Below are 21,612 nucleotides of genomic sequence, written 5' to 3'. Positions count from 1 at the left end.
ACAGTCCATTTTCAGGGAATAAATTTATCGCGAAGATGCGCGCTTCGTGCGAGAGAGAAGTTTTATTCTTCGTAGATCACTACCCTGGACATGGAACTGTGCCAGGTCTGAAGTCCATACAGTTGGAATTTCTGCCAGCAAACACCACAGAGCTGCTGCAGCTTATGGATCAGGGTGCGATCCAAGCGCTCAAGTCGTGCTTCCGCAAAAACCTTCTCCGGAGGATGCTTTATACATGGAAAAGGAGAAGGACTACAGTGCCGATGTAGTGCGCGCCGTTTACCTCCTTGATGATGCTTGGCGGCAGGTGAGTGCAACGACCATTGACAGCTGCTTCAGACATGCAGGGTTTGCCTCAGCTGCAGAAGAACGCTGCGCACAGGAAAAGCTTGAAGTCCAAGATGCAGACAAAGAAGAGCTGCTACTAGAGAATTGTGCTGCGATGGGCGTACAATTTGATGAGTATGTTCAAATTGACAGTGACGTGGCAACATGCCCGGAAAACACTGTGGAGAGGATTGTAGTCGAAATAAGTTGAAAACGAGACTGCCGACTTTGATCCTGTGGTGACACCTGCGCAGGCGGAATCGGTAGTCCAAATGCTGAAGAGTTTCTTCAAACAAGAAGGTTCCGAGCTGTTTTTGAGCAGTCTGTATAGTATGGGTGGCGCCATTCAAAGAAAATGGTTGCGAGAGCTAAAACAAGGAAACAAAGTTCTTTTTCACAAGCCAATAAATCGCAGTTCCCACCGATTTCTGTGGAAGTAGACTATTCACATTTTTTTTTAATTTCAGTAGTGCTTTGAAAAAAAAAAAACTTCACTGCTTACTGCTTTTGTGCAATAAAGTTTGTGCTCATAGTGTATAATTCTCTTTATTGCCTAGATTTTGTATTTGAGATCCGCTTCCATGGAGACTGCCAACAGTACACATGCCTGCCTCGTTGGGATCAAGCAGTGCGGAACAGATTGCGAAATCCTAAACCTTCTCTCTCTAAACGAAACTCCTGATAAACGGAACATATTTTCCCGGTCCCTTGAGGGTCTGTTTAAGGGGGGACGCGGCTTTCAACTCGCGGAAAATGGTCAAAAAAGCGATTTTTTGAAATATTTATTTTCTGCTTTTACAAGTAATATTTTGTGTGATTACAAATTTTCATCATCGAAAGCCATCAAGAAGTGCACCAAATCATTGTTTTGATGATCAAGGGTGGCGGAAAATTTCTTCCAAGTAGCGAAAAAACGCCGCTTTTCAAGCCCCGATCTCTCAACAACCGCCCAACGTAGCGCGGCCATCTTGGTCTCTATGGAAAGCGCGTTCCTCCGACTTCAAATTTCCCGCTTCAGCGGTCTCCTCAGAGCGGAAACAAACGCATAAAAAGCAAAAGTTTCACGGCCGCGCGGTGATTTCCGATTGGCTCCGCACGTCACATGACAGCAGCGCGCTGCGCAATTGGTCTCCTTGGCGGGTGCGTCGTCTGCTACGCGTGCCTCTCGACTCTGCGGCTCCGCTGCTCGTCGTGTACGATGGGGTTTAGTCATTTGAGCAGAGAACCTCGGCTCGCCGTGACTGTCTCTTGCGCAGAGCTTAGTTTCGAATACGGATTACGCGGCCGCCATGTTCGTCAGTACGTGCGGAGCATAGTTTCGGAAGCGGCTTTCACTGGCGGTCATGGGTCGGCGACCTCTGAAGTACAAGACGGCGCGTGCCTATGGCACCCGTAAGCGAAAATCGCCGATGGTGAAGAAGAAGAAGTCGTCTGCTTCAATTACTTCTGATGTGCAGCGCACTGACGAAGTTACGGGCTCGCAGGCGAGTACTTTGTGCGCGGCTACGACTGTTGGTGGCGCCGCTCCAGAGCCGCTGCCGAGCACTTCACACGCGGACGAAACAACGTGTGCGAGCACGGGGGACTCTTCTGAACTTTCTACTTCGTGCTCTGCATCGCCGGAAGCATCAAGCGATGAAGGCACCGCGCGTGTCGCGGGTTCTCTTGGCACTTCACGCGACGACGCCACGCCATCCACGAGCACCGGGCGCACCATTCAGGCGCACCTGGAGCCGCGTTTTGTGTCGGAAACATCAAGTGATGAAGGCACCGTGCATGTCGCGGGTCCTCTTGGCACTTCACGCGACGACGCCACGCCGTCCATGAGCACCGGGCGCACCATTCAGGCGCACCTGGAGCCACGTTTTGTGTCGCCAGAAGCATCGCAGGAAGCCGCCGCAAAAGTGCAAGCAAAGCTGGGTGCCGTGCCCGCGACCGCGCAAAATGGAACTGACGGGTGACTAAGGTAATCGCTAATAGAGTCAGGACAACGTTAGACTTTAATCAACCAAATGATCAGGCAGGCTTTCGTAAAGGGTATTCCACAATAGATCATATTCACACTATCAATCAGGTGATAGAGAAATGCGCAGAATATAACCAACCTCTATATATAGCTTTCATTGATTACGAGAAAGCATTCGACTCAGTGGAAACCTCAGCAGTCATACAGGCATTGCGTAGTCAGGGGGTAGAAGAGCCTTATGTCAAAATACTGGAAGATATATATAGCAACTGCACAGCTACTATAGTCCTCCATAAAGTCAGCAATAAAATTCCAATAAGGAAGGGCGTCAGGCAAGGAGACACGATCTCGCCAATGCTGTTCACCGCATGTTTGCAGGAGGTATTTCGAAGCCTGAATTGGGAACAGTTGGGAATAAGAATAAATGGAGAATACCTAAATAATCTGCGATTTGCTGATGACATTGCCTTGCTGAGTCACTCAGGAGGTGAACTGCAAATCATGATCAACGAGTTAGACAGGCAGAGCAGATCGATGGGTCTAAAAATTAACATGCAGAAAACCAAGGTAATGTTCAACAGCCTAGCAAGGGAACAACAGTTCACAATTGGCAGCGCATATGGCAAATTCTCGCAGATCATAAATGGCAGTTTACCAATTTCCTCAAGAGGAAAGTGTACAACAGCATAATCTTACCGGTACTCACCTATGGGGCAGAAACGTGGAGGCTAACGAAAAGAGTTCAGCTTAGGTTAAGGACAACGCAGCGAGCCATGGAAAGAAAAATGATAGGTGTAACGTTAAGAGATCGGAAGCGGGCAGAGTGAGTGAGGGAACAAACACGGGTTAATGACATCCTAGTCGAAATCAAGAGAAAGAAATGGGCTTGGGCAGGGCATGTAATGCGAAGGCAAGATAACCGCTGGTCCTTAAGGGTAACGGAGTGGGTTCCAAGAGAAAGTAAGCGTAGCAGGGGGCGGCAGAAGGTTAGGTGGGCGGATGAGATTAAGAAGTTTGCAGGCAAAGGGTGGATGCAGCTGGCAAAGGATAGGGTTAATTGGAGAGACATGGGAGAGGCCTTTGCCCTGCAGTGGGTGTAGTAAGGCTGATGATGATGATGAACTTGAGGGCTATAGACCTCCTGCATGTTTGTAAACAAACGAGGTGGCGCTGCAGTCGCTAGCGGGCTCGTGGTAGGCAAAAGACCAGGGAGTGTCGTTGCGGAGAGGCGTTGAGCGCGGGTTTTCAAGGCTTGTAGGCGCGTTTTCAGTTTCTGCGAATCACAGCAATGGTTGATGTTTACAGCTTAGTAATTTCTTGAAGTACACGAGATCGCGTTGGCCACGTGCGGCGTATTCGGAGAAATAGTTCGCCACTGTGTATTGTATATATGGTTAGTAGTAAACATAAAGCGTATCTGGCGTTGATTTCTACGCTAGGCATTGAATAAAATAGGAAGTTTTTGACACTCTGCTCTAGCCAGAATAATTTACTTCGGGACAGTAGTGAGAGAATGTGCTGGCGTTCTTTCGGCGGAGCAGACGTGCGCTCACCGTCGATTTGGTGGTCGATTTGGTGAAAATTCTTGATTTCAGGAAATATTTTCTTTCTTAGCCCTTGGGTGTTCTGTTTCGTGACGAAAAATTATAGCTTAATATTGTGCAGAAATGTATAAAGTAGGCTTTCGAGATGCGTGGTCGTCGAAAATTGTGAGGTAATTTCATTGAGGCTTTCTTTGAGTTCAGGGCCGCATTTCTTTGACCAAAGCGCAAGCGAAGAGGCCAAAAACTAGGAAGTAAACGTTAAGGTTCGCTTTCTGGCCTTTCACATTTCTGCGATTGAAATCACTCGCACCTTCGTAATTTCGTAACGCGTGAAAATAGAATGATTCTATTTGTCGCAAACGATTCCTGAGACGTTGAGGAGTGTAATTTATCTCTCAATTTTTTTTTCCTACACGTGGAGTATTATGTTCGTTATTTTTGTAAGAAAAGTTTTCACGTAACTATGCATGCATAAGTACATGGTCATCTAAAAAAAGAAGTAATAGCGTCATATGCAGAACAGGGCTTTGTGAACAAGCTGGCATAGAAAATTTGCGCACTTTCTACTCAATTATTTAATACCTTGAGATGACTTGACGAGGGTGTTAATTATAATTACCCAAGAACTGCACCAAGTATAGCAAAAAATAAAAGGCATTACAGAAACTAGCGTAGCAATTTCATATTTGCACCAAATTTAGTTTCATATCGCGTGCATAAATAGCGAAAACACTTTTCATTGCCGCGCCCACTCTCAATCTCGACACGTCTGTTCGTAGCACGCCTGCCGCTGCTTCTTTCCAAACAACATTCGCGGTCATGGACTGCATCATGAAACATGACGCATGCATGATGCAATGAAAAAGCATGTGGCTTTTAGCACAGTTAATGTACGCTATTCTAAGCACGCCAACGTGACCGCGCATGAACTTGCCAGATTTCTTTCTACTCGAATCAAATAATTACGTCTGTCATATTAAGAAACATTTTCAAGTAAATATCAAATGCCATAAAACGTTCCATTAAAACATGCTGTACTATTAACAAAAGAACGCATCCCTTGGGGGCGAGTGAACCTGCCGGCGGGGGCACCGTGCACACCGGCTCAAGGTGATAAATGCGTGCGCAGCTACATACGTGATTTTTTTCCTTCCGCAGTTATAAGCGTACTATGCTGATGTTCAGGTGAATGAACGCAGTAACTTGCATGCTATTAAGTGCATTGAGTGGCAGTGCCGATCGACTCCCAGACTTCGTGCTTTAGTACCGCGGCCCATTCCCCGTTAGCCAGTTTACTAATGCGGTATTTATCGCGAGAAGCCTATCAGGGCTAATTTAAATTTCCTTTTATGCTACTATGTGGATCGAACAGTGACGCAGCTGATCCATACATGCTGCTTCTGCAGTGCGCAGGCATGATGCAGCCGCCGGTAGCTGCAGCAGCTGCGGTAGGCAGCGGCTGGCGGTAGCTGTTTTGCCTACCATGCGAAAGTCGCTGCTGACATCAGCGCCACCGCATCTTCGTGACGTCGCGGGGTGAAGGGGGTCCATACAAGCTGTAAAAAGCATTGGCAAAGGGGCAACAGCTTTGAATGATTTCTGGTCGATAATGAATGTGTCTCACAGAAGGTTACACCACAAGACATTTCAAAAACATCTGAAATCTGAATTCCGACTGGCCAGTGAGACGGCTGCTGCCAAAATTTTTTCTGATGCTGTGGCAGCTGTGCGCACTGTTTACAGCGAGATGGACCCTACCTTTAATAATAATATTACAGTTGTCTACGATGGGACGTGGTTGACACGTGGCCACACGTCCCACATAGGTGTTGGTACCGTCATTGAGTTTTACACAGGACTGGTGTTCGACTGTGTCGTACTTTCAAATCGGTGCCACGGATGCACGGTGGGCCTCAAAGAAGGAGATGACGGTTATCAAGAGTGGAAAGCATCCCATATCTGCCAAAAAAACACTGATGTTAAATCTGGCAGAATGGAAGTTGAAGCGGCCTTAATCTTATTTAGAAGGTCCCTTCAAAAGCATGGTTTGCGATACACAAACATTGTTTGCGATGGGGACAGTAGAACCTTCTTGGCCCTCTGCGAAGACAAGACATATGGTTTTATCCCCTTCACAAAGGAGGATTGTGTCAATCATGTCAAGAAAAGGATGGGCACAGCCCTGCGTGCCCTTGTCACGAAAAGCAAAAAGCGTCGGCCTATTGGTGGGAAAGGTGGCCTCACTCAGGCTTTAATTAAGAAGTTAACAAATTATTATGGCAAGGCCCTGCACGATCACGACAACGTTGAGGACATGCAGAAAGCTGTGATGGCAACTTTTTATCACGTAACATCTACCGATGAACGCCCACGTCACGAGCTTTGCCCCCAAGGACCACAGAGTTGGTGCCAACACCAGGCTGCAGAAGCAGAGGGCAAACCTCTGCCCTCCCACAAGTACCAGGTTGCAAGGCATGTCACAGATGCATTGTTGCCTGTTTACCGGCGGCTATCGGATGTCCAGCTCCTCAGCCGTTGTCTGGGTAAAAAAACCCAGAATGCGGCTGAAAGCGTTCATTCAGTAATTTGGTCGCTGCTGCCAAAAGATAAAAACGCATCTTTGACTGCAACAGAGACAGCTCTCAACGAAGCGGTTTGCAAGTTCAATGCAGGGACCCGCCGTGCTTACACAGAGTACTGTTCGACACTTGGGCTGCAAACTGGTCAACATGCTCTTCGCAGAGCAGCGGAAAAGGACGCCTTGCGGAAAAGAAAGGCAGCGAAAGCACTTCAATCTCGAGGCAAGGCATCCAAGAAGCCCCGTGTTAAAAAGGACACAAAAGACTACAACCCCGGTGCCTTTTGATGAGTGAAATACAAGGTGCAACTTCGGAAGCCATTTTTCAAAACTGTTTTTTTTTGTCATTTGCTCTGATTGTTCCGCTGATTTCTTCGCGACCGCTGGGGCTATTTTGATACGGTTTTTTTTCGCTGCATTCCTTGAGAAATGTTTCAGGTAGTGACATTCTTATTTTTTCCGGCATCCCGTTTGCTGACTTACTGATTCGACTAGTTGTTCACTGTTTAGATGCCCATTGTAATGTCTGCTCATAAAATATTAAAACTAAAAACTTTTACATTGTAATTAAAAAATCTAAGAATGTCACGACCTCATCCATTCATTTTGGAATGCAACACACTTTGAAGAAGTCTTCAACCTTATTTTGTAAGTCGCTCAAGCGTGGTAGAAGATGAAAAGGAGGAAAATAATTTAAATAAAAAAGTTGTTGAGATATCAGTTTGAAATTTTTATGGTGATATCACAGAAACATTACCAGTAACCCTGCCAATTTTTATCAGAATCCATGAAGAAATAGGAAAGTTGATCCCGAATGCCACGTCCCCCCTTAAGACAAGTTGTGTGAGTAGACTGGCAAAAAAACTGGGAGTCAGCAAAATGTACGCACACCTGCTTTTCACGCTTTTCACTGCACCAGCGCCTGAGAGAACCGCATGGTTTTCCCAGTGCAAGTGCAGTGTTCGTTCAGCATGTCCACAAGCGACCGAAGGCGAACAAGAAGTCAGGGGCTCCAAGATGCGTATTCGAACAGTGAGGTTTTTTTTTTTTGCTTTCCCACAAGCTTCAAGAAAGCACTAGCCTGAATGCATCTGCTGCAGTTTCGCTTGAAACTTTAGTGGAGCTATTTTTTTTTTTTGCTGCTTTTGAAGCTGTACACTGCTATCATGCAATTGAAATTTATATACATGCATCTGAGCTGCCCCTTTTCTAAATAAATGCCTAGAGCTAATATTGGAATGAAAAGGAAATACAGTGAAATCTCAATACAACGAACGCCGCATTAACGATTTTTTCTGATTTACGAAAATTTCAAAAATTCCCGCCGAAATGCCTATAAAATAAATGCAAAAATATTTCACTACTACGAAATTCAAAATACCGAACATTTCAGGATAACGTGCGCAATTTATTTGCTCCCCTATAGAAACGCGCCTCGTTACTACGAAGTTTTTCGAAATTAAGATGAGTTCGCTGCGGCGTATCAAAGCCGTAGCTATCATCATCATCCGTGTCCCGCCGGAAGTTGGATACATCCACTAGACTTCCGCCATTTTTTTTGTTCTGTTGTTTTCAAGCAAGGGCAGTGGCTTGGTGGTGCAGGCGAGGTCTCGCCACCTGTTTTTTGTCCGTACTCTATGAAGACGCGTAGTTAGTTCTGTGTGGTGCTGAGCTGAAGAGCGTGACTATGAGCTCCGCTGGTGCCCGTGTTAAAAAACAAGCGACGACAGTTTTCACTGAAGGAGAAGGTGAAAATTCTCCATAAACTGGACGCCGGAAAAAAGCAGGTGAACTTGTGCAAAGAGCGCAGCATTGCGCCGTAAACCGTTGCTACCATTTTAAAAGGAAGAGAAAAAATCACCAAGCTTCATCGACTGTCCCAGCTTGATCCCGCGATAAAACGCTTGCGACTTGGCAATCACGAAAATGTAGACGAAGCTGTTCTCGCTTGGTTCAAAAAGGTTAGGCTTCAGAACATTCCGGTGTCTGGCCTGATGCTCAAAGAAAAAGCACGTTCATTCGCCACTGCCTTTGGTATCACCGGATTCGAGGCAAGTTCCAAATGGCTTTTTCGGTTTAGGCAAAGGTCTGGAATTACTTGGCAAGTGGTTTCTGGCGAGGAGGCAGCTGCGGACAATGAAGGCGCAATCTCCTGGCGCAAAGACCGCTTTCAGGAGATCACCGAAGGTTACGCGGAGGAGAGCATTTACAATAACGACGAAACTGCCTGCTTTTACCAGCTGCTGCCGGACAAAACAATGAATTTCAAGGGGAAAAGTGCAGGGGCGGTAAGAAATCCCGTGTCCGGGTATCTGTCCTGTTCTGCTGCAACGTACTGGGGACAAAAAAACTGAAGCCCCTAGTCATAGGGAAGTACACCAGCCCTCGCTGCCTAAAGAACGTAGCGTCTTTGCCCTGTGAGTACAGGGCTAATAAGCGAGCCTGGATGACGCGAGAGTTGTTTGCTAGTTGGCTCGTCAAGCTAGATGACCAGATGAAGAGGGATGGGAAGAAAATACTTCTCATCGTGGACAATTGCTCCGCACATGTCGTGAACGTGCGCCTCACAAATGTGCGCCTGGAGTTCTTGCCCCCCAAAAACACTGCTTTGCTCCAACCCCTGCACCAAGGAATTATAAAAAGTGTAAAGGCAAAATTTCGAAAGCGGCTGGTGCAGCGACTGCTCATCAACATCCGGCTTGGGCGCCCGACAGCAGTTGACGTCCGCCAAGCCGCAGAAATGCTCACTGGAGCGTGGAACGTAAAAGCATGCACCATTAAAAACTGCTGGCGGAAAGCAGGGCTTTTGAAATTGGCACAGGCAGAAGACTGCGAAGTCGGAAACTCGCCGCCTCACTCGGAACAAAGCGACGACGTACGGGATGACAGCAGTGCCTTGTGGGACGAAATTACTGAAAAAATGTCCGTAGACTCGTCGGTAACTTTTGCGGACTACGTTGAGTGCGACAGCGAAGCCTTAACGTCAGCCGAGCTGACCGAAGAAGGCATCGTCACCAGCGTGCGCGAGAACGGTCAAGGAGATGATGACCTGGACGACGACGCAGAATCGCCGTGTACGGACCATGCGGACGAAGCTGTCTCAACTTCAGATGTTTTGGCGTCGATTGGCAAGATTCGCACTTTCATCGCACGCTGTGACAAAACAAAGTGCCTGAATCTGTCCATAAGAAAGTCAACGACGTAGAATTGTTTGTCTTGGAGAGCATGTGCCGCAGTCGCCAGAAGAAAAATTATGGATTTATTTAAATAAAGACACAAGAAAGTGTGCTTGTTGTGTTATTATCTGATGCATGCCTGGCCCACACGAGAGCCCTTTCTAAAGGTAGGAATTACTCTTTGAGCCGCGTATTACCTTTTGTTTCCGATTATTTCAGTATAACGAACAATTTGCGGGGGTCCCGCGAAGTTCGTTGTATCGAGATTTCACTGTATTCTCATTGTCACCATGTGGTCATATAGATAGGAAGTGCGCAGTGCCCATATCTTTTCTCAATTGTAATTGTCATATACTAGCACATATTGTCATGCATTAGCAGTTTTTTCATTAATACTCTTTCCCAGCAAAATGTACCAGCCCTTTGTGTCAGCGACATTTTGCTGATGCTTCATATTTAAGCTGATTTACACTAAAGGAACTGATATTCCACAGGGTCAGTTGTGCATATTGTCACAGACGAGGTGTTACCCCGTTGCAAGACTTCTGATATACAGACTAAGAAGGTGCACAATAACCAGCATGACATACCGTATTTACTCGAATCTAACGCGCACCTTTTTTCCGATATATCAGGTCCAAAAATTGGGTGCGAGTCAGAATCGAGTACGACACTAAATCTCCGATATCATATCGCCATCGGCATTTCAAAATGGCCGCCTCGTACGCACTTCGAGCCTAGCTGTCTATGCTTAGCCAGCCTAGCTGCAGTAGCGTCCTCCCGTGCTTAGTCTACCCGTTTTCTGCGTTTGATCTACCAGCATGGACGTGTCGAGTTCAACATGATGCCGCATTTAAAAGGAAAGTCATCATGCGTGCAGAGAGGGACGGAAATCGGGCTGCATCACGCGCATTCGGAGTTCCAGAAACATGCGTGCGGGACTGGCGCAAGCAGAAGGAAAAGATTTTCGCCAGCAAGGCTACACGAAAGGGTTTCAGTGGACCGAAGCAGGGCCGGTTCGCCGAAATAGAAGAGCGGCTCGCAGAATACGTGCAAGAGCAGCGAGTGGCGCAGCGCCCAGTGACGATTGATCTGCTCAAAGGCCGGGCGATGCAGTTAGCCCTACAAACGGGGCTCACGCGGAGCGACTTCAAAGCGAGCAGGTGCTGGCCGTCAAATTTTATGAAGAGAAAAGGGTTTTCTCTTCGAAGGCGGACGGGGATATGCCAGAAGTTGCCCAAGGAGTATGAAGAAAAGCTGCACAGTTTTCAGCGGTACCTTTTGGATTTGCGCCGCAGGAACGGCTACCATCTCGGCCAGATTGGAAATGCCGATCAGACACCGCTCTACTTCGACATGCCTGCCACCACAACTGTTGAAAAGAAGGGGGCGAAGCAAGTGCGCGTGTTGTCTTCCGGCCACGAAAAAACACGTGTCACCGCAATGCTTTGTTGCACCGCGGATGGACACAAGCTGAACCCGTATCTTATATTCAGACGCAAGACGCTCCCGAAAGGAATCGTGTTTCCGAGTGGCGTGATTGTGCGCGCAAATAAAAAAGGTTGGATGAAGACGGACTTGGTCGCCGACTGGATCGATCACGTCTGGCGCAAGAGACCCGGCGGCAGTTTGGGCCTGCGTGCGATGCTTGTGCTTGACGCGTTCAGGTGCCATCTCGACGAACGCATCAAGGACAAGCTCGCTGCATGCAACACCGACCTTGTCGTGATACCCGGCGGCATGACGTCGCAGCTCCAGCCGCTCGATGATTGTTTAAACAAGCCGGTTAAAGACAGGATTCGGGCGCTCTACACCGAATGGCTTGTGAATGGCAGTCATGAATTCACTCCCAGCAACAGAATTAAGCGTCCCTCGCTGCAAGACTTCACTGGATGGGCGAAAGATGCGTGGTGCACGATACCGTCTGCCATGGTCAGCAAGGCCTTTAAAAAATGTGGTATATCGAATGCCATGGACGGCACCGAGGATGAAATGCTTTGGTCCGTCGACAGTGATAAGGAGTTGTCCGACAGCGACGACGAGTGAAAACAATCTTGGCAAGATAAGCCGTTTCCTTTTGTGTGTGTGTGTGTTTTATTATCGCAACTTTAGCGCATCGAGATTAAACCTTTGTTTTTCCAAACAACACAAAGTTGTATTAGTGTATGAAAGTGTGAGGTGCGTGGTACTTTTTTTTTTTTTTTTGCGAAGGAAAACGGGTGCACGTTACAATCAAGATTTTTTTTCGGGGGGGGGGGGGAGGGGTCACGAAAAACGAGCGCGCGTTACAATCGAGGGCGTGTTAGATTCGAGTAAATACGGTACTTCTCAAGACAGGCCAAAGAGCGCGTTCTCATACTACTGCTGTCTCCTGGGATACGCCAGGTTGCTACAGGTCAGTAGGCTCGACGTAGGAGTGCTGAGTCAGGAAGAGTTAGCACTTCTAAAGTACATCGAAAACAGTGGGTTGAAAACCCCTGAACCTCTGGTGAGATATTTCTCAGCCTTCAGCAAAACGTCGTTGAAGAGTGGAGTATGACTAAGCTTCCGCCTTCACGCACGTATGTGGAAGACGAAGGTATACCGTATTTTCGCGATTCTAAGCACCCCCGAATCTAAGCACCCCCCCTATTTTCGGAAAAAAATTTCTGAAAAACTTTGCATGCGAATCTAAGCACCCCCCTTTTTGCGCGGAAGAGAGCGTTGCCGAGGCCGCCAAGTGCACTTGCTCTCTCTTTCGTCGAGCCTGTGCAGTCCCGAGGAGGCACGGCCTGCGCGTTGTTGTTGTTGTTGTGACTGAGAGAAGGATGAAAAGGAAATTGCACGGGCCTGCCTACTGGCTCGAGCCAAGCCACCACCGCGGCCACGTGCAGATAGAGGAGAGTTAAAAGATCAGAGGAAAGATAAAGAGAAAAGATAAGACGCGCGTCATGGGTCCGCCGGAGCGGACGCTGCTGAAAAAACAGATAAGCGGGCGAGGCCGCGGCCGCGCTCGCCGAAGCGAGGACAGAGGCGGCACAGAACGCAAAAAATAACCAAAAACCAGCCGAAAGCAACCGCGATAATTCTGTCAGTAGTAGTAATTATTTATTTATTTATTTATTTATTTTTGAGTAGTGTCGGGTCTGTCAGCCTGTTGTCACATGGGCCTGGTATCGGCGGCGCTCGGCAGGTTTCGCGGGCATCGCGGGCGCGCCTTGCTTTGTCTAGTGTCAGTTGCTTGATAGCCCTAACGCCTAACGTGCCTAACGCAAGTCGATATGAGTGCAAAGAGGGCTGCCTACAGCTTGAAGTTCAAGCGAACTGTGATCGAGTTTGCCGAAGATAATGCCAACCACAGTGCCGCTGCGGAATTCGGCGTGGACCGGGCGTGCGTCATCAGGTGGAGAAAACAGCGGGACCAGATTTTCAAAGGCGCCGCGACACGCAAGAAGTTCACGGGACCGCGCAAGGGCCGACATCCGCAAATTGAAGAAGTCTGCGAGTTTGTTCGCAGCGAGCGATGCAGAGGCTTCGCTGTCACTGCTGATGCAATTCAGCTCAGAGCGATGGAAATAGCAACACGAATGAAGATTCCCCGCACGGTGTTTCGTGCAAGCCGGGGCTGGGTGGAGCGCATGATGAAAAGAAATGGATTTTCGTTGAGGCGTCAGACAACAATATGCCAGAAGCTGCCGTCCGATTTCGAAGAAAAACTCATTGCCTTTCAGCGGTATGTGATTAATCTCCGCAGGCAACACAGCTACGAGCTCGGCCAGATCGGCAACGCTGACGAGACGCCGGTGTACTTTGACATGCCGAGGGCGTGCACAGTTAATGAAGTAGGAGCCCGAGAAGTAAAAGTGAAGACGACAGGTTACGAGAAGCAACGTGTCACTGTGATGCTATGCGTAACAGCCGACGGCCACAAACTGCCGCCTTATATCATCTTGAAAAGAAAAAGCCTGCCGAAGAATGAGCTTTTTCCTAAAGATGTCATCGTACGAACCCAAGAGAAAGGGTGGATGACAGCAGAACTGATGTCCGACTGGATTCGAGTCGTGTGGCAGCAGCGCCCGGGAGCATTGCTCGGCGCATCTGCAGGCACACGGTCAATGCTTCTGTTGGACGCGTTTCGTGGTCATCTCACCCCCCAGGTAAAAACAAAGCTCCAAAACAGCAATTGCGACCTGGTTGTTATTCCAGGCGGCATGACGCCAGTGCTGCAACCTCTCGACGTATCGGTAAACAAGCCCTTTAAAGCTAATCTTCGGCAGGAGTATGAAGAATGGGTGCGGAACCCCGACCGGAAGAAAACGCCGACGGGAAAGCTGCAGAAAGCACCCCCGTCAACCATCGCAAGGTGGATTTCGGAGGCGTGGAAGCAAGTGCAAGTTGATGTTGTGGTGAAATCATTTAAGAAGTGTTCCATTACAAATAACTTCGACGGAACAGAAGATGACCTGCTCTGGGATACTGAGAGCGGCTGCTCGAGCGGTGCGACGGACTCGAGTGGCAGTGAGAGTGACGAGTAGCAGATAGCGGTGCGTTCACTGTCTGCAGCTATTTTTCTTTTGAATGTTTCCTAAATAAAATGTTTTTTCTCGCGCCCGTTTCATCGAGATTTCGCCGCGAAAAGAGGGGCCCGGGGGGGTCTAGATTTTTCGAATCTAAGCACCCCCTCTCACTTTGGGCATCGCGATCGTGAAAAAAAGGGGGTGCTTAGAATCGAGTAAATACGGTAGTTGGTTGGTTCGGCCGCGTCAATGCGGAAACCCACTTTCTCTACGCCGCATACCCATGCTCCGCGGTAGCTGCTCAGCGAATACTCGCTGACTACGCTTTGCAGTCAACACAGGGCGACATGTAGATGTCGTATTTTCTGCCCCTAGAAAACTGAATGCCATGTGCAGACAAGTCTCGCAGGGACAGCAAACAAAAAAGGTCGGTTGCCAGGCTTGACATGTGTCACCCTCTGTTGACTGCAAAGAAAACGTGGTACACCAGATGCCCTTTAAGTGCGGTGCCACCTATGTTGGGCAAACAGGCAGATGCCTGAAAAAAAGATTAATGGAGCACGAATACGCAAGAAAAAATGACCCTCTTTGCCATGTTGCCACTCATTGTGCTAGTTGCAAGTGGAAACATGAAAAAGAACATAAGAGAAAACCAGAAAAGGGTGGCCCAGCTCCTGGGACAAAGTTTGGCTGCAAAAAAATGCAAGTGCGAAACGCTGTACAAGAAGACAGCAGTGCTGTTCTAACATAAGAATAAGGTGACCGGAGAAATCATGGAATCATATCACATTCATAATCTGGCACAAAAGTGCATCAGCCATCCTTCTGTGACATTAAGTGAAAAGGAAATTCAATATCTGGACTTGCACATGGCATAGGTTGTTTACCCTCCTTTTATCACTTTTTTCAGTTTTTATATTTTATTTTTGACATTCCCTATATATTACCACTTTTTGTTCTTCAATAAACTCAGTTGATAGTCAGCGCTTGTCTTTGTGGAGCTGTTCACCCACCACACCGAGGATGGCGTCCTTCTGGAAGGGGTTCGACGGGTGCTCGAAAGAGGGCCGAAATTCGCCATGGAACCGAGACTGACCGCTTCTGAACAGCTGGCCTTAGTGAGACGTGTTTCACGACGGGCAACGGACCGCAACATTGATGGTTGTGTTTGGAGTGATGTAGATGTGCTCGGCCTACACAAGCAATAAACTGCCAGGCTACTATTTTGAAGGACGCTATCTTACCGTCAAAGAAAGGCGCACTGTGTGTTCTGCCTGCTGGTAAAGAAGGTGGGTTCGCTGTATTTTCCGCAGAAACCTTCTCCCGCAAAGCATCACAGGCTGTGGATGCTGTGTTTGACTGCCAAAAAGTTTCACTAAAGAGAGCAAAAACAAAAGCAAAGAAACTGTGTAATAGGCTCAATCTGACAGGGCTTGTGACCCTCATCGAGAAGAGTGAGAATTTGTCCTTACAAATGTTTTTTGCTGCAAAGACGCACAAGCCAGAGTGCCCTTTCAGGGTCATAGTGTCCAAACGTGGAACATGGCATAAGGTCACTGGAATCTTCTAGCAGGACAAGCTCGTCACACTTGGTGGCCAGTCGACATAGTTGATCGTCTTCTGATTGAGTCCAGGGGCCCTGGTTGACGCGTACGTCCAAGAGGTGACGCCATCGCATTTCGCAGTCAAACACAGTACGGTTAGGACGCATGTCCACAGCCGCAACGTGCAGCCAGTCCACGGGTCGTGTCGACACTTTTGTGCCCGGACAACCAGCCCGGATTCCAAATCTACAAGATGCAAGGTTTCTCCTGCGAACACCCTTGGACAAGCCGGTGCTACGCCACAAGGCAACAGTGCCCTAACGCTCCCTTGACAAGCTAAGATGCTGCGCCGCCAGGCAGCAGTGCCCTATGGAGAAGCATCGGCGAACGATATGTCCAAATGTGCAGCAAATTGCTAGGGTGCCTGTTTCCCTTTCCCTCTGGAAGTCACCGTGCACGGCAAACTTGAAGCGGGTGGCCAGCGCGGTCGCTGGTTGGACTACTCGGACGGCTGTCAAGTGCTGGCTTTGTATTGAACCGTTCGAGTGACAACCATTCCTCGGGGCTTTATAACCCCAACAGTGCTGCCTGGAGAGCACCTCCGACCTCCGATCCACCAAGACCGACCCACAGTGAGCCTAGTGCTTCTCACCAGGGCAGTGAGATGTGTGACGCGTTGGAGCCTCGCCGGACGTCGCCGTGCAAGAAAAGTCGCGTTTGCTGTTAGCTCTCGGCCCCCGTGCCGATTGTGTCCAGTAGAATGACCTGTATATAGTGTATAAAGTCCCTTTTGTTATTCTCACCGACGCCTGACTCAGAGTCTTCGCTACCGACTACGGAGCTGGCAAAACTCTGTCACAAAACGGGTGACGAGTGCTACGGGACCCCCTCAAAGTCGCAACAGTGGATGGCACCTACGGGATTGACCGGCATCAGCTACCTGCGCGGTGTGTGCCTGAAGTTTACCTCAAACACCAGACTTTCTCTGACACAGGTTATAAGAGCTTAGGGAAGGATTTGGTGTAGCATTGTGTTAACCTTGTGTGTTTCAAGCCTAGTAAGAGAGTTTTGAAAACAAAGGGATGCTGAGGGTAAACAGAGCAGTAAGTGAAATACTTGCGCATGAATTACTAGTAACGTCATAGTGGCGTAAGCAAGTATATTCTAAAAGGGTAAACAGCAATATTAAAGTGTGAACGATGGAGAAGTAGAAGGTCAAAGGACTTCTCCAAATTTGTGAGGAGTTGGGCATTGAGTTGTGCTCAACAAAAAGAAAGAATGCGATCCTTGAGGTCATGAGGACTGAGGACGTAACGGCTGACCAAGACGAAGAGGCCTGGGCAGATATCAATGAACGGCGGGAGCGGCAGGAAAAACGTCACGAGAAGGAAAATAAAGAGAAGGAACGTTGCGAGGAGGAAAAGAAAGAGAAGGAACGTCACGAGCACGAGCTTAAAATGAAAGAGTTGGAGACCCGAAAAAGCTCGCCGGCGCCTAGCCTCACTTCTAACGGTCCAAGAATACGCGATCAACTTCCACCCTTTGTCGTCGGAGAGGATATGGCCAAACACTTCGTGAAATTTGAGCATGTGTGCGAACAGAATGGCATTGAGCGATCCCTCTGGGCACAGAATCTGTTAGCCTTGCTTCCCGGGGAGGCATCGGACGTAATAACTTGCTTATCGAAAGAGGAATTTGAAAGCGACTGTGATGTGAAGGAAGCCCAACTGCGGAAGTACAAATTGTCGCCCGAAGCTTTCCAGCAGAGGTTCGGGTATGCAAAAAAGGGCAGGGAGTCAAATGTTGACTTCGCGTTTCGTCTAACAGCAGACCTGGTGGAATGGCTGAAGGGCGAAGAGGTTTACGACGACCGCGATAAAGTCGTCGAATGCCTTGCGTTGGAACAGTCCTACCATTGCATTGATGAGGATGTCAGGCTCTGGCTGCAAGATAGGCTAAAGGAGGTTAAGCTAAACAAGGCAGCAGAGTTAACGGAAGAGTATTTCACCCGCCGCAGCTTGCACAGCAGGGCAGTGCGCGTAGAAAAAAGCAGATAGGAGAGATGGTTTTTCTAGGAAGCCCGACAAACGGAAGCAACTCCCGTGTCGCGAGTTTCGGAAAGATGAGTCCCTTAGCAAAGAAACTGTAAGGGAAGGACAGAATGCATCTCAGAAGGCTAACGATGGTTCCAAGCAGCGAAACGATACGACGCATTTTTTTGAAAAACGGAAGCTGTTAGCCTGCTACAACTGCCAAAAGCAAGAGCACATCGTGGCGAACTGCCAAGAGGAAATTGCCTTTACAACAATACGGGAAACAAACAAAAACATGCGACTATTGGAGTCATATATGCAGGAAATTAAGGTAAATGGCAAGAAGTGCACAACACTTCAGGACTCGGCACCAACTATGGACGTTGTCCACCCGTCTTTTGTCTCCTCGAGTGATTTTATGGAAGAATGCGCTTGGATACGGCAAGTGGCCGAGGAGGAGAGTGTTTACCGATCGCGACAGTTATCATTGAAGGAGAGTTTGGGAAACACAGAATCCGCTGTCTCTGCCGCCCTCCCGGAGCACTTTCCCTACCTCTTCTCAAATAGCTCGGAGCAGCTGCTGAAGGATCCGGGCAAATCATTTTTTGCAGACGTGGCGTTCACGGCCCTCACACGATCCAAAGTGCGCCAGCTGTCGAAGGAACTTGACTTTGCGGCGGTGAGCGAACAGCGGACCGATCAAGGTAACTTTAGTGGCAAGCAGGCACGGGAGACGCAGAGCTCGGAGGCTGGCCTGGGCGAGCAAGGCCTGGAAGTGACGGGGAGTGGCACGTGCAGTGCTAGCCGCGATGTAGACACGACGCCGCAGTTAGTCGAAGCAGGCTCCACACTCGCTCCGGTTTCCACCAGCTGGCAGGAGCTGGCTGCAGTTGAAAGAGAAACTCTGATTCGCGAGCAGCAGGAAAATTGCTCCATAGCCGATCTGATGAAGAGCGTTAAACTGGGCGTGGAGAAAAAGAGGGTTTCATTTCATGAGAAATCTGGCTTATTGTACTGCTGCTACACGGATAAGCAGGGTCGCAAATGTGACCAGCTTCTGATTCCTCGAAAATATGGCCGTCAGTTACTGGAACTCGCGCACGAAAATGCGTAGGCTGGGCACCTTGGCTTAACCCTTTGTGGGACAGTGGGACACATACGTCCCACATAGTGCTCGACTCTAAAGGGCTCGTACGAAGCAGAAGGAAACCGGAATCATTCTTGTGATGTGCTGCCACCTATTGAGAGGTTTCAGCACTTCTTTTAAATATAGTTTCAGCAGCCTCCACTAGATGAGGCAGTGAGTCCAGAACTTGAAACTTCGTTGTTTTTTTCTGATGCATTGGAAGTTTTCGACTATATGCGATCTGGCAGAAAAGAAAATCAACATGCCTGGTAAGTAATTCCTTTTTTCTGCATTCAGAGAAACAACCCTGGATTAAAATCAGCTCTTGTTTCTGAGATTTGAGCTGACATATAATGAGATAAATGCAAATTTTCAATACCATGCTGAAAAAAGTTGCACATTTTGCTAAGCCTAATGGCAGAATTTTGAGCGGTAATTTTCGAATTATTTGATCTAGAACTTGTCGTTGCTTTCTAATGCAGGGAAGCGATTTCTATCACAAGAAGAAGCTCTAGAGCTCTATTTTAGCATACCGGACGATCCGGACTCCAATGATTCGGATGGTGAAAGCACAGACGAGAATGTCATTCCCAAGCTTGCGCCTCCAAGTACAGATGAGGATGCCAGTGCAGATGAAATGGCTGCGTCAACGAGCAGACAGGCAAAACGCAAGGCAACCTATACAAAAAAGAAAACAAAGAGGCAGAAAAGATCGCTAGACCTGTGCGACAACATCGTGGAAAATGAGGAAGAAACGCCGGGCACATGGGGTTGTGACGAGCCAGACCATGTTCTGCAAATCCCAAAAACATGGGATCCTGAGATGTCACAAAATTTGCCATCCAAACCGATTGAAGCTTTTTCACTCTACTTCGACGACGAAGTAATGCAGCTCCTTGTAGATGAAACAAACCGCTTTGCAGAACAGAAAAACCGGCGAAAATGGAAAACGATCACGTTAGATGAGCTTCGGGCTTTCTTCGGCATTTTGATTCTCATGAGCGTAAACCCAAGACATCAGCTTTACCTTTACTGGAGCAGCGATAACTTTTTCAATGCACCAGAGATCTCAAAAGTCATGTCGTTCAAGCGATTCCAATCCATCATGAATTGCCTGCATTTGAGTGACAACACGAAAGAAAAAAAAAGAGGCGAAGATGGATATGACCGGCTGGCAAGAGTACGCCCTCTTATCGATGCTCTGAACAAACGTTTTCAGAAAGAGTACACGCCATCGGCTCATCAAGCTATAGATGAGAGTATGATCCTATTCAAAGGAAGATCATCTCTGAAACAATACATGCCAATGAAGCCCATCAAACGCGGCTACAAGGTGTGGTGCAGGGCCGATTCAGAAACCGGCTACCTGATTGCGTTTCAGGTGTATGAAGGAAAAAATGCGAAGCGTCCTGCCAACCAAGCACTTGGAGAGTACGTCGTATTGTCTCTGGCAGAAGGCGTTGAGCCTGGCACACAACTCTACTTTGACAATTTCTTCACTTCCACTCGCCTCATGGAGGACCTTGCACAGAAAGGAATTCTTGCTGTTGGTACAGTCCGGACAAACAGGAAGGATCTGCCTGATGAATTGAAAATGGACAACAAACTCAAAAAAGGAGAATATATCTGGCGATCAAAAGGAAGCATTGTTGCATATCAGTGGCGTGACACTAAAAATGTGCATGCTTTATCGAATTTTCACCACCCAAAGGACACAGAAGTAGTTGTCCGCAAGCTTGCAAATGGGTCTTCGGTTTCTGTCCAGTGTCCAAAGGCTATATCCGACTACAACACTTGGATGGGAGGAGTCGACAAATTCGACCAAAAGCGCAATGCATACCGAGCTGACAGGAGGTCCAAAAAGTCCTGGTACAGAATATTTTATTTCTTGCTCGATGCAGCCATCGTCAACGCGTTCATTCAAGTAAATGCTGTGAATCCAATGACCTACTTATGGTTTCGATTGGTTCTTGGACGGGAACTCATCAATGGCCAGACATTCAGAACCACCGGCAGCAGGAAGCCGTTCAGAATGAACAAGGAGGGTAGAAAAAATGGTCACAAAATGGTTGGCGTATCGGATGAAGTTCGGTTCATGGGAAGAGAGCACAACCCTGTGAAAGTGGAAAATAGGCGCAGATGCCGTTGGTGTTCCACGAGGGGGAAAGAAGTGCGAACAAGTTTCTTGTGCAAGGCATGCTCAGTCCCGCTTTGTGTGACCTGTTTTGGACCATTCCATGAAGTGGTTAGTCAACACTAACCTAGTGTGGCACCCGTGTAGGTCAATGGGATAAATACGTCCCACATTTCATTTTCCCATTTAGTGTCAATGGGACAAATGCGTCCCACATTTTTTTCTTTAACTATACCTAATAAAATTGTGAAATTTGTTCAGAATCATTTCTGTACGCCTCATTTTCAAGTGTAATAAAAATTTTTTTATAATTCTTGCAAAACATATATGTTGTCCCACAAAGGGTTAAGGGGGGACGCGGGTTTTAAAACTCGAAAAATCGCGAAAAACTATTTTTCAAAAAGTATATATTTCGGCTATATGTGTTGTAAACTACCTTTTCTGTAATTATGAATGCCTAATTCATCATGGAACTGCTTCTAATTAGATATACAACACGCCGCGGTAGCCTCCGAGCCGCGAGCTAACGGCAAAAATAACCAAACATCGCGCGCGCGCCTTTCCATGCCGCTGAACGAAACGTCGCCAACTTGGTCTTGTTTCGCTTGTGAATGCTTGCCCTTTCCCTTGTTGCCTTTGCCGGCGGTGGCTGCGGCATGGTAGGACCATGGCTCGCATGAGATTTGAG

At 48.0% G+C, this 21,612-nt stretch overlaps 1 protein-coding gene and 1 pseudogene across 1 annotated transcript in view; one reads left to right on the top strand and one right to left on the bottom strand.

Annotated features, from left to right (window-relative positions):
• Positions 1 to 21,612, bottom strand: part of LOC144111478 (uncharacterized) — a 165,928-nt gene that overhangs the window by 82,987 nt on the left and 61,329 nt on the right. The gene's annotated exons all lie outside the window — the stretch shown is intronic.
• On the top strand, positions 16,927 to 18,791 carry LOC144111476 (uncharacterized; annotated as a pseudogene).

The sequence above is a fragment of the Amblyomma americanum genome, chromosome 11 (assembly GCF_052857255.1).
Source record: "Amblyomma americanum isolate KBUSLIRL-KWMA chromosome 11, ASM5285725v1, whole genome shotgun sequence".
Lineage (NCBI taxonomy): Eukaryota > Metazoa > Arthropoda > Arachnida > Ixodida > Ixodidae > Amblyomma > Amblyomma americanum.
Note: the sequence above shows the minus strand (reverse complement) of the source record. Positions and strands in the feature narration are given on the sequence as shown.